This window comes from Rhyacophila brunnea, unplaced genomic scaffold, assembly GCF_057557595.1.
Source record: "Rhyacophila brunnea isolate RB1 unplaced genomic scaffold, BYU_Rbru_1.0 scaffold_1, whole genome shotgun sequence".
NCBI lineage: Eukaryota > Metazoa > Arthropoda > Insecta > Trichoptera > Rhyacophilidae > Rhyacophila > Rhyacophila brunnea.
This window is the reverse complement of record NW_028232751.1, coordinates 28,207,376-28,220,966: the sequence shown is the minus strand read 5'-3', so window position 1 is coordinate 28,220,966 and position 13,591 is coordinate 28,207,376.

Genomic DNA, 13,591 nt, shown 5'->3' with positions numbered 1-13,591 from the left:
TACTTGGTATCTAGCTGATAGAGGTAGGGACTGAGAAGAGTGGAAAGCGCTAGGGATGATGATGATACTACTGTAGGGACTGTACATTTATATACAAAATAAAAAAGACATTAAAATGAATAATTGAATATAGCAGTGGCGAAGACTCCATACTAGGCGATTATTTAAAGCCTACCTTCATAAGATTTTTTTTTATTTTCATGTTGACGTATTTATATAATCACAAATTAATAATAATATATTCAATATGCCCAAAGACATCTATCGTATAATTGTCATAATTTTACGATCTTTTCCCATATTTCAATAAGCACCATCTATGGCATCTCTCGAAAGTTTAAAAAAATAGAACACACCGCGTTTCGCTTCACATATTGTATAGGATTATTTTCGCGTGAATTTACGGGTTTTTCAATATGAAGTTTTTTCTCATTATTTCAAAATGTCTGGCGTCCCGCATACAAATGTATAAGCTGTTTCGTTAGCGCTTACGTCGCGAGAGCACGTTTATTCAAAATAATTAATAAGAAGATAATTTAAAAAATAATTTCTATGGGATTCAATCACATAAATATGTATTGATTGTTGTTAAAAATATAAAATAATTTATTTCATATTTTTTATTTATTTATTTATTAGTTCACTCGTTAGACAATTTAGATATCTGATATTGTACCTACCTAAGTCTGTGTTTTAAATATAGAAGTATTTTAAAATGTCTAGTTTTACGGGTTAAATTATAAATTGTTATGGAACATACTATATATACAACAACGGGTATTTTCATAGATGATAATACTATGATATATATTTTGAGCGTATGTTACGTTTATAAATGTTTAGGAAAATATATAAGTAATTCAAACTAATTGCTTATTTTTATGAAATAATTATAACAAACCAATTAAGCTTTTGAAATTTCTTCGTTTTAGCGTACCTATTCATCAGTAGTAATATTGGGTTATCTTCTTATTTCCCGCAAATATATCTGACAATCATGGTTACTCCCACAGCCTACCTCTTTCAAAAAGTCACCCTTCGCCACTGGAATATAGGTACTATATACACTACGTGAAATAGAAAACGACAAGCTTCCAATAATTATCGCGTATAATCTCATTTAACTGATTAAAATATCTAATTTAACAAAACCCCATGACGCAGTCGTGTTTGACTCCATGATCGAACGGTTGGAGGTAGCCGTGAACAGGCTCGCCGCGGAAGTGTAGGTCTTCGTCTGAATGCAGCTAAGACCAAATCCATGTGCAGTGCTGTATGCATTGACACCGACACTCCTCTGCGCGTTTCTGGCTTGCACGTCGAGCTGGTGTCCAGGTTCAAATACTTGGGTGCCACGGTTGGCGACGATGGTGGTATTTCTTGTGAGATTTGAATCCGCAAGGATATGGCGGCATTCATGCATGCGGCTGCATTGCATTCAGCTAACTCGGAGTCATATGGAGGTCAAAGCTGTATTCTGTAAGGACAAAATATCGTTTGTTCAACGCGTGCGTGCTATCTGTGCTCCTATATGGCTGTGAGACATGGCATCTTACTAAGCTTCAAAGGTCTTGGCTTTTGAGCTTTAAGAATCGATGTCTCCGCTGAATCTTAGGGTTACATTGGTACGACGGTGTTACAAACACCCGAGTTCGTGAGCAGACACAGCAGCCTTTATTGATTGAGGTAATCACGAAGAGACGTTTTACGTGGCTGGGACATATTGTGTTCCGGATGCCGCTAAAGAGTGCGACACTTCGTACTCTTGTGGCCCAGTCTCAGGGGTTCCGTCATCGAGGCCGGCCCTCTCTGACCCTGTAGCGGTGCTACGAAAGAGATCTACGCGCTGCATGTCTGGAATGGCAGGAGGCGCAAGAGTTGGCGATGGATCAAGGGAAGTGACGGGAACTTGTGCTTGCCCTATGCCCCAATGCTGGGTCGTGACAGCGTGAAAGAAGAAAGACAAAGAAGTATTCAACAATATTACTCACACATTCAAATTTAAAGTGAACATAATAAATAAGACAAGTTAATGGTTGTTGATCGGGCTAACCTTCTACCAACTTACACTCCAAAACCTCGAAACAGTCGACGAGTGACGAATCGACCATAAGTGGAAAGGCCGGATGTGAAGCGGAAATAAGAAGGCGCACAGAGATTGCAAAAAATGCTATAACACGCTTTACCACTATATGGAAGGATCGGGGAATTTCGATTGCCACAAAAATGATGCATGTGCAAATATTAGTGTTTTTGATATTTCTATACGGAGTCAAGTCGTGGACCCTGAAGGCAAGGGATCGGAAGGCAATTGATACCTTTGCGATGTGGTGTTAGCGCCGAATGCTTCGTATTTCTTGGACGGAGCACATGACGAACCAGTCAATCACCCAGAGACTGAATATAAAGGAACGGGTCTCGACAATATGTCTGAGACGATTTCTGCAGTTTTTTGGACATATTGTCAGGCGCGGACCGGACAACCTGGAGAGACTGGTGGTTTTGGGTGGCCTCCAGGGAAGGCGAAGCATAAGAAGAGCGTCTGCGCGCTGGAGCGACTGAGTGAAATAGCTGACTGAGGGCACCATCCATTCTGCCCTGTGAGAAGCGGAAGATCGAGATGGATGGATTGATGGAAGTCTTGGTCGCTCAAAGGATGGCGAAATTCAAATGTAGTCACGATACTCAGCCATGCGTGTACGACCAAGAAGAGATTAGAAATTACAAATTCATTATGTTCACAACGTACTACGAAAACACAAATAATTTTTATAACTGTACCTATTAACAATAGTCAATCAAAACACAAACTTAATTAGAAGATTAATACAAAAATTATAAAAAGTAAGCAGAAGTCCACCTAAGCTCGCTCTCACGCGAGTGGAATTTATGTAGATTTTTCTAGTTATCTTCGGTGTCATCTCAAGCCCTTTAATAATAATTTTTTGTGCAGTGTCTATAAAAATATACCACCTATTGACTATCTAACGGCTAACCCTAAATATTACGAGATAATAATATTGATTATCCAATATGAAACACTAATGTCAAATGGGCAATAACCGTTACCGGACTAAAATGATTTCAAGGCTAACGCATTATTATGTCTCTGTGGCAGAGATGTGTTTAAGAGACACGATCGATGACTGAAAAATCGAATATTATTTTTATTTTTAGCAAAGAAAATTCTTTATATTTCAATCAGTTATACTCTAAAAGTTTCAAATGTCTAGCTAGTCGGGAAGTTAGTTCAAAATCTTCAATCGTCCAATACAAATCTTGGACAAACAAGAAAAAATATGTACTGGACACACAAGAAAAAAGTAGTACTGGACAAACAAGAATACGAGCTAATAAAAACGTGGTAAAATACTCATGTACCACAGTCATAATATTTCATATCAAAGAAAATATGTACATACATATTATATTGAACACACACAATTGGAAATCATATAATATACTCACTAGTAAAAATCAAAATTTTAGAAAAAAAAATACGACACCCGTTGGAACTTGAACCCGTAACAATGTGCTTTGTCAATTAAGCTACAGGTATCCTACTAAATTATATTTTTTAGTTACAAATCAAAACAGTCTCAAATCTTGTGAATTATTATTCGTTGAATAAAAGAAGTAGTTTATCATATGTTTTATATATAATATACGTAATCTAATTTTAGTATACATATATGTATATATATATTTATCTAATATCGTCTATTGAATTCTAAACTATCCTAAACGCCAAATCATAAAATGTGCAGGAAAGCGAAATTTAGAAATTATGAACCTATAGTTCTGTAATATCGAAATATTAAAAAATCATTTTTTTGTGCTTCAAATAACAATAAATTTTGGGGAATATTTTTCAATTTCAAATTTATGAAAAATTCAATACATTGGATACTTAAGAAGTGGCATGAAAATAATTGTTTTTTAAATTCAATATAATCCTATGCATTTAGGTTTATACAGAAATGTCGGAAATTTTATAGAGAATCGATTGATGTAAAAAAACGTATTTCGAAAAATTGGCGTTTAGGTTAGTTTAGAATTGAATAGACGATATATTAAATTTAATAATAATTATCGTCCAATGTATAGTTGAACTCATGTGTATTAAACTTGTTATATCGTATAAGATCTCTAGTTATGTAAGTCAATAATATAACACATTATAAAATATAGTATTTGGTAACATTTGTGGCACCAGAAATGCTAGAAACTGGTTTTACGATGAAACGATAGAAAAGTAACTAATTATTAAATTTATGTATTTTGAAGATATCAAGTTCATGGTCTCTCCATCCAAAGCCCATTCATGATGACATTTTTAAAAGTCATCTAAAAATAAGATATATGTATGTATATAATAGAAATATTCAGTTCGTAGTGGTATAATAATAATATATCATGAAAATTGATAATTTTAGAAAACTTCAGAAACATATACAAGTACTTATATTAGATAAACATCTAGAAAATAATTTGGACCAAGGGAAATAATACTCACAGTCACAATATTCACTAGTGGTCCAGGTGTGTTCTAACCCTCTAACCCGCCCATAGGATCCGTTTATGATACTAGAGAATTATGTAGTTTCATTAATAAGAATATAACAGTCATACATATTCTGTATATTATTCATTATTTAATAAAAAATGATATATCATTATTTTATGTCCTAAAAAATATCGTAAACATGAGGCTCAAAGTGTTAAATGATGATAATTGTTGTACGTGGATGATATGTTTACATACATATTCAATATATATTACATACTCACCGCGATACTGAGCAGCGCTCGAAATGGAAAAGTTAACGAACCGGAGCGCCCGATAATTTTCCGAAGATATTAAGATACTCGTAGTTATCAAATTATATATAAATTAATTAAAGTATTATATAAAAATTAGTATTATGGTACGAGGGTGGGTCAATAATTCCTTAGAAAAAAGCATTAAAACAGTTTTTATTTTTGTATTTTTTTTTTATTTCTCAACATAATCTCCTTGGAGCTCAATACACTTGGTTGGACGTTTCTCAATTTTTTTTAAACCGTCAGAAAAATAAGTTTTCGGAAGGTCCTCAAAATAAGCATTTGTCCGATCGATGACTTCTTCATTTGAAAAAAAACGTTGTCCACTTAGCCATTTTTTTAAGTTTGGGAAAAGGAAAAAGTCACTGGGGGCTAAATCTGGCGAACACGGTGGGTGGTCGACCAATTCGAACTTCAATTCTTCAATTTTAGCCATTGATCGTAAACATGTGTGAACACGGGCATTGTCCTGATGAAAGAGGATTTTTTTCCTGTTTAAATGAGGCCGTTTTTCTTCAATTTTGTTTTTTAGCTGGTCCAATAAAGATGCATAATAATCCCCTGTTATTGTTTTTCCTTTTTTCAAATAGTCAACGAAAATAATTCCACGTGCATCCCAAAATACAGTAGCCATAACCTTACCAGCTGATTTTACGGTTTTCGCCTTCTTTGGACATGGTTCGCCTTTCGCAATCCACTGCTTTGACTGTTCTTTCGTCTCGGGAGTATAGTGGTGTATCCATGTTTCATCTACAGTCACAAAGCGACGAAAAAATTCATCCGGATTGCGTTGCATGAGCGACAACAGGGCTTTAGAGGCCACCACCCTATTGCGTTTATTGTCGACTGTGAGCAAACGCGGCACCCATCTTGCAGAAATTTTTTTCATGCCCAATTTGTCATGTAAAATAGAAATGACGCTACCTTTTGAGATCCCTGTAACCTCAATTATCTCACTTAACTTTAATCTTCGGTCACTTAACACCATATCGTGGATTTTATTGATCATTGCTGGTGTAGTCACCTCTACAGGACGTCCTGAGCGTGGTTCATCCTTTGTTGATGTACGACCACGTTTAAATTCATTTAACCAGTTATAAATAGTTGCAAGTGAAGGAGCAGATATGCCGTGAACTAAATCCAACTCATTATTTATTTCCTTTGCTGTTAACCCTTTTATATCAAAATGTTTAATAACAGCTCTAAACTCAATTTTCTCCATTTTCCATTTTTCCATTTTCCACAAGCAAATTTTTTTTTTAAATGTACGAGAAACACACAACAACCCGACCAATCTGATTGAAACTTCGCAGCATACTGAATCGGTAGTGCCGCTGCATGAAAACAAACCGCTTACAGTACTAGTCGCGCCAGCTGTCGGCTTTTCTAAGGACTTATTGACCCACCCTCGTATATTATGATAGCTCAGACGGTCAAATTATTTTTCCACGAAACGGAGCGATAATTTTACCGATTTCATGAACTGGAACGGCGCTCCGGTGCGCTCCGGTCCATTTCGAGCCCTGATATTGAGAATATTTAATATTTACTGAGATTATGATAGGTATTACAAAACAATAATAATTGAAGATTCGGAAATTATATCATTTTATAAACATTTTGCAGAGAGAGCTCGCTATCCGAATTGGAATGGCTGAAGCTGGATCCTGGGACTCACGACTGTTGTCGGTCAAAACCATATGCCGCCTATTCGACGTTTTCATTCTGACGGTGCTGTTTTATGGTAGCAAATCATGGCGCCTTACGAAAGCTTAGAGCAACCGTATACTGAGCCTCGAAAACAGATGTTTGCGACGTATACTGGGTGTGCGATGGTATGGCTTAATAACGCACCAAACAGCCTCTCATCACGCTGAGAGTAACGAGGCGACGTTAGACCTGGCTTGGCCACGTGCTGCGGATGCCAGAAGAGAACCTCAAACTGGCTTGTTTGTACCTCTGCGGCGTCGTGGAAGGCCGCTGAATACTATCTATCGAGTGTATACGGCGAAGCTACAATGCAAGAAGACTGGTGAGCGAAAGAGATTTTTGAAGGCACCGCGTGGTGTCCATATGCTCCAACTAAGCGGCAGATATGGCCGAAGAAGAAGAATAAATTATATCTAAAAACGCGATCTCACGCTATACGGCCATATATATATTTCCGTACAATAGCTCTCTTACTGTGATATGCCGAACTGCTTACTTACAATTTACATGTAACCATTATTATAAGTGAGACTATTATCACTTAGATTCCATTAAAAATGAAAAATTGATATTTAGTCCTTAAGTTATGTTACAACAATATTTAACCATACATTAAATATTAAAATACAGATTAGTATGTATTTTTTAGTAATTTAAATAATTTGAGAATACAGTAAATTAAATTAATTGCAATAGTGGATTTTTCTTAGTATCCATTCCTGAATAATGCAATAACCACAAGTACGTGTGTTTGGTCCAAGAATATAAGTTAAATTCATTAATTAAATAAAAAAAAACATCCTCAAATTATGTTATGCATAATCAAAACTACTATTATTCTGAATAGTAGAAAACTAGTGAGTGGTTTATGTTTTTTGTTTATTATAATGACGTGTTTTGAGAAAACACAATAAAGAGTAGGAATTGAGTCATACATAAAAAAGAAGCTTTGAATTGTTTTTCTACTTAGGATTCTAAATGACTCAATTATTGTATAGGTAATATGTACGCTGAATACAAACGAGATAGTATTAGGCCTAGGGATGCCAAAAAACTATCCATACAATACCGGTGTAGATACTTTTTTGAATACCGATATTAATAACTTTCGAATTATCGAATGCTTAATTTTTTAAAGCTTTATTCAGTGTGCCCACCACGAGTTCATTCTACCGCGCTTAGATTAGCGAGCAGTTATCACTTTGTTTACTCTATGCTACCTGAAACTGCGGCTCGGTAATCTATCGCAAGTGAATCAATCCATCGATTACGCAACAGGGTTAATTAGATGTGCAACTTCTCTTGCGCATGCACGTTTTAACAAAATAAAATGAGTGTAAAATATAATACAGTCGAACTTGGTTATTACGATCACGGAAAAAGCACGATCTCGGGTGTGACGAGGAAGCATTCGTTTACATTTTAGTTTATGATTTTCTCCATACATTTATTCAATTTTATAACGAGCTACTTCTCGGGTATACTGAGGAAAACTGGTAATAAGTCGATCGTGTAAAAACAACATTTTCGACCCTAAACAATAAAATCCGACCGGGGAGTTAATTAGACCGATGCCGCAGGGATGGTATTACGTTTATGACACTAGTTAAACGTCTAAGTAACTTATTGGTGTTATATTGATAAAGTATTCACGCATATGGTTGAACTTGCATGTAAAAAATCCAAGCTTTGTGAAGTCAGTAGGTACCTACCAGCGCCGGCGGCTCAGCACTTCATTATAGTGAACAACTTATTTTGTAGTTTATGAATGCCATGCTTGTTTCGGGGATTTTTACGATGGTTTTCAGATTTTTTATGTTCTATGCTTAAATGGAACGTGTCGCGGAAAATGTTATATAATGATATAACGAGTAATGCTTATAACGAGCAAATTCCGTCAGTTCCATCTTCCTCGTAATAACCAAGTTCGACTGTAGGTATACATATAATCTGGCGTACGCTACCGCGTTGCGTGCATGGCAGGATGGACCTCATCTATCAAGGGCAAAAGAACGCATTTTTTTTCAAATATAAGGTGACGCATAGAGATAACATAGATGACTCCAGAGAATTTGACTTCTCAGTTCTTAACCGGACACGGTGGTTTTGCTTTAGGCTATATAGAATCTCCGAATTTCTTATGTGGCGAATTGCAAGATCCTCTTGGAGTGTCCCTATAACATTTCGGGTGAAAGAAAATGGCATCTCAAGTCGGTCCGACCCTCAGTTGGACCGGTCAAACATTACTACTTGGTATCTACGAGGGAAAATTTCTCAGTTTTTACGGCGGCATTTTACGGCGAGCGAGGAGGTCTTTTGTCATCGAGAATTGACCGTAATTTACTGTATCAAAGTAGTAATCGTGCACACTTTAATGCACGCCAACCAAGGTCTTGGTATTGCTCCTGGGACATTCTCAGCCCAACTTTAAAGGTCGCCTCAATTTCATTACTCCACGGTATACGAATGCACTACGGGTGTGAAAACGTGGCGGGTGGTGGAGAGAAATTCGAGTGTAAAATATTACGCAAAGCATAACCAAATTTCCTGCATTTATTATTTGGTAAATTAAAAATAGAGTGTTGTTTTTTGTCATAGGAAGCCTCCAAATCAATCAGTGCATCGGGCTTCTACATCACTTAATGCGCCTCTGGTCATCGGATAATTTACATTGAAATTATGTACCAACTATTTGCTTCAAATTATAAAATGATGATAATAAATTTGCAAGTGACGCATAATTACTACTCTGATAATAATATTATCTGTACATATTTTTCACCTCAGGATGTCAGTCAGAAGGAATGTTTGTATAATAAAATAAAACTTATTGTTATTGTATGGAATTAAAGAACTTACTTGAACCTTTTGACATTTGACATTATAAAATCATTATCAATTTTGAAACAAACAAAAATTATCTAAACTACGCAATTCTAGATGAAACATTAATGTAACTAATTGTATGGAATCGTCAGTATCTTTTAAACATATTCACAATGTAGGTACTTAAATACGATATCTATATACTATTTGACGGTACGATGTGTATGAATTTAATGATCTCGAGCTCTACAGAGGTCGCGGATAATACTCGCGACATCATTCGTCATGGTTCTGTCATTTGACCTTCCAAGTTTCAGAGTATGTTATAAGATAACTACCGAACATTGCAAATTAAAAAGGGTTAATAAACAATAACCATGTAATATGATGCAATAGTTGCAGAATTATACTAACTTGATAAACACAAGTGTGGACCAGCAGACGGTCATAGGACTATGGACCCACACCCGGATAATCAGAAGTAAATAAACTAAATAATATGATATCACCTAAATATATAAAAAGGGGCACGCTTATGTCTATTATTTTAATTTCCTTGTAACGAGTATAATATGTACTTGCATTTCTGTTGAATAAACTTTAATACTTTAACTTTCGTGAAAGGTTATTGTTTCTCGATTAACTTCTCGCCATCTAGTTTAAACACATCCCTGAAGGTTAATCACCTGTCAATTATCTTCAAGACGACTGTATTTAAACGAAACAGCTGTGAATACTACTCAGGAACTGCACAGACATCTAGTCTTTGGTAAGGAGACAAAAGAAGAAGAATATCATCATACCACTTAAGGGTCCTCAGGTTTCTTTCAACACAAGTCACCTGATTCCTTCGCCTTACCTGAGTGACATAAAAATTCACGGATTCGAACATGGGCAGAATAGCTAAGATATAATTTATCGCAGATGTAAACATATTTTGGAACATTCGCGGCACGTTTAAATAAAGCTGCAGAAAGGGAAAAAAATACGTCCATAGTTACGTTACGAATACAATAATTAGTAGAGGTGGTTTTTCACCAAGCAACCTCATAAAAGATGCGTATTCTTCGCAATTCAAGTGTAAAAAATCTGACACAAAAAAACACAACTCGGTGGTGTTTGGGCATAACCTGATAACTGCTTTTTTGGTCATTTTATGTTAAGAGTAAAAATTGGGTCACTATAGTATTATCTTCCATTTGGCAATAACCCGATATCTACATTTCACTAAAATGCTCAAAACGCTATTGTAATAATATGATGATATGTGAACAAACACAGTGGTTAGTTTTGTCAAAACATGACCAAAGACCTTATCATAGTTAGATCACCGATAAGTGACCTTATTTTCCTAATTAGTGAAATAATTGACAATCTTAGTATTGTCATATTCTTCTTCAGTTATTTATTTTAAAATGTTTTTTCAATTTTAAACAAAAAAATTAACTGAAATTTATGTGGGCATTTCAAAGCTTAAAATGGTTCTCCTGTAAATTCAACATTTTGCAGTTAACAGGTTATGCCCAAACAATACCGAACTATTTTTGCAATTTTAATAACCAGGTTTATCACACCGATAAAACGTTTTCGCGCACAACGGCGAAGCGGTTACACGTCAGGGATATAATGTCATTTAAAATTAAATTCACACAGGCTTATAATTCACATATTGTTTAGACCTAGAGTATGAACAGGTTGAGCAAGTGGCTATTAAATATGTTAACTAATACAATCTTCACTCTGTGGTCATTATATGATCTTTTTAGGATCGAATATGGTTTAAAAAAATTCAAGTGGGTCAATTCAATTCTCCTAACCTGTCAGTACCTCAATTGTCTTCCAAACATATCAATGCATTAGGCCTTCACCAACGTTCCCTCTAATTTTTCTATTGTGTGTGCGGATCATCAACGCATCTGAGCAGTTGCGTAACTAGGGTTGGTGTCACCATCAAACACACGCACACATTTTTCAATGAAACTTTTATTTTAAGATATTTATTAATTTCAGCCTTCCGCCTTTCGAGAAATGAGTCGAAGAATTGTGCATGTGATGGTTTCATGCATTCGAGCAAAACTAAAATCTGGCAAAGGAAACTTTCTTTTACAATATTTTTGTGTGAGGACTGTGCGGGGGATGAAAACATGTGTGCGGGCCCATTTCGGTAGGTGTGCGCGCGCACACGCCCATACAGGAAACATTGGCCGTCACGTACCTAAAACTGCTAATATCAGTACTTTTTTTCGGTATCATACCGGTAGAGTACACGCTTCATAACTTTGCACTCAGCCTCTAGGATGAAAATGATGTACCTATCTACTATTTATTTATTTATTTATTACTACATATAATAATACATGTGGATATCATTATTTGATGTAATTTTATGTTCTGTGACGTAATCAGGTAAAGAGACGTATTAGTGTAGTAAAAAATGCAAAGTTATAAAACGTATACTCGTATAACAAGTATCGATTCTTCAATATGACATGCATTATACTAGAAATTTATATACACATAATATTGTAGATATATTGGATATCAAAATAAGTCTACTCATTCATTGGGAATACAAATAACTTTTTATAGGAAGTGCTTAAGGAGTAATAATTTGTTACTTTATTGTTAGGTATGATGTTATCATAAAATATTATTTAATATAATTTATAAAGTATGTGTATAAAAAATAATACTTATATATTTCGAAGGATGGACGCTTATCGTATTTATCTCAATGTTGAAAATCAAGTAAACTATTTTTTTTATTTTAAATAAAAAAAATGATGCCTACAGAATGATTTATGAATAGCCATGCAACCTTAACATTTATGGCACTTCATACCTCCTATGGCTTTTTTTTCTTATTCCATTGCCGTCAAAATGTTACACCTGATATAGTTTTTAACTCGATTTAAATTCAACATAATATTCGTGAGGTTGCTGCGAAAAGTTGGTAAGTCGATAATTTAGGTATTTAGAATTAACAACGGTTATATGTCTACCGATATATTAAAGAACATGCAAATAAAGCACAAAGAAATTACCATTATGCCTGATTTTAGAGGAAATAAGGAAATATCGACATGCATTAGTGTTTCACGAAATTTCGCATAACATCCCAATTATCAGTAAGTATTTAAGTTTTTAAGGACTTTATGACCAACCAACAACATCACTATAACCAGCAAGATCCAACAGATGGACAGAAACGCCCTAGACCAGCGTGAAAACAACTACAGACCAAACTGAAGGAACAGTTAATTCACTTAAGAATTCCATCGCACAAGCCGCGATGTTAACACATAGGCTTTCCAAATCCAATAATCAGACATATAACAGAAATAAAGATGTGAACACTCCCAGACCGCCGACGAAGTAATAAAAACGTTTTTTTTTATCCAAACTGCCAAAAATCTAACCTACACAAAAAGACAGATCACCTCAATAAAATTAATAATGAGGGGAGGAGACTTCCTTCACACGACAAAATTCAGATGTATTGGATTAAGGGTCTAGCCCAGGTGCCCTAAATGACAAACATACCAAACCCAACGTATGACTGAAGATCGCCGTGTAGCCATTGCTTGATTTCACCCCTCCTGGGATTCAGCAGCATGTGTCATTAGAAAACCTGCGACATTCTTGATTTGGTCTGTCCGTTTCTTCTTTTTCGTCTTCTCACCAAAATAACAAGTTGACATTTTATTTTTATTTACATATTTATATGTTATGTAGCATTTCAACCGTACGTACTTAGATCGATCTGGAATCTTTATCAAATAGTATAAAAACAGTTCAATATGATTCAAACTATTCAGTATGATTTTATATCGTGAAATCCAGTGATGGTGAACCCCGTGTAATATTTTCAAACTTCCAGCAAGATTTTTTGAAAAGTATTGGTTTTTATTAATAATTATAAAAATAAATGATTAGGTATGGAATTGAGATGTTTATATTATTTTTTCCATGTAAATAGTACGTTTTACATTACATAGCATTGCCATCAAAATATAACGCATTGTTTGTGGAGCATTGCATTGCATTGTTCCAATTGTATTAGATTTAATATAAAAACATTAATTTGATATTGATTTGTATCAAATATCTTATAATAATGCTATCATTATTATCACTCAATTTATTAGATATAGAATAGGTACAATTTGATACTTTTGAGCACTTTTTACACTTCAATTAAGGGGGGACATGCTCAGCGTAGGTAAAAATG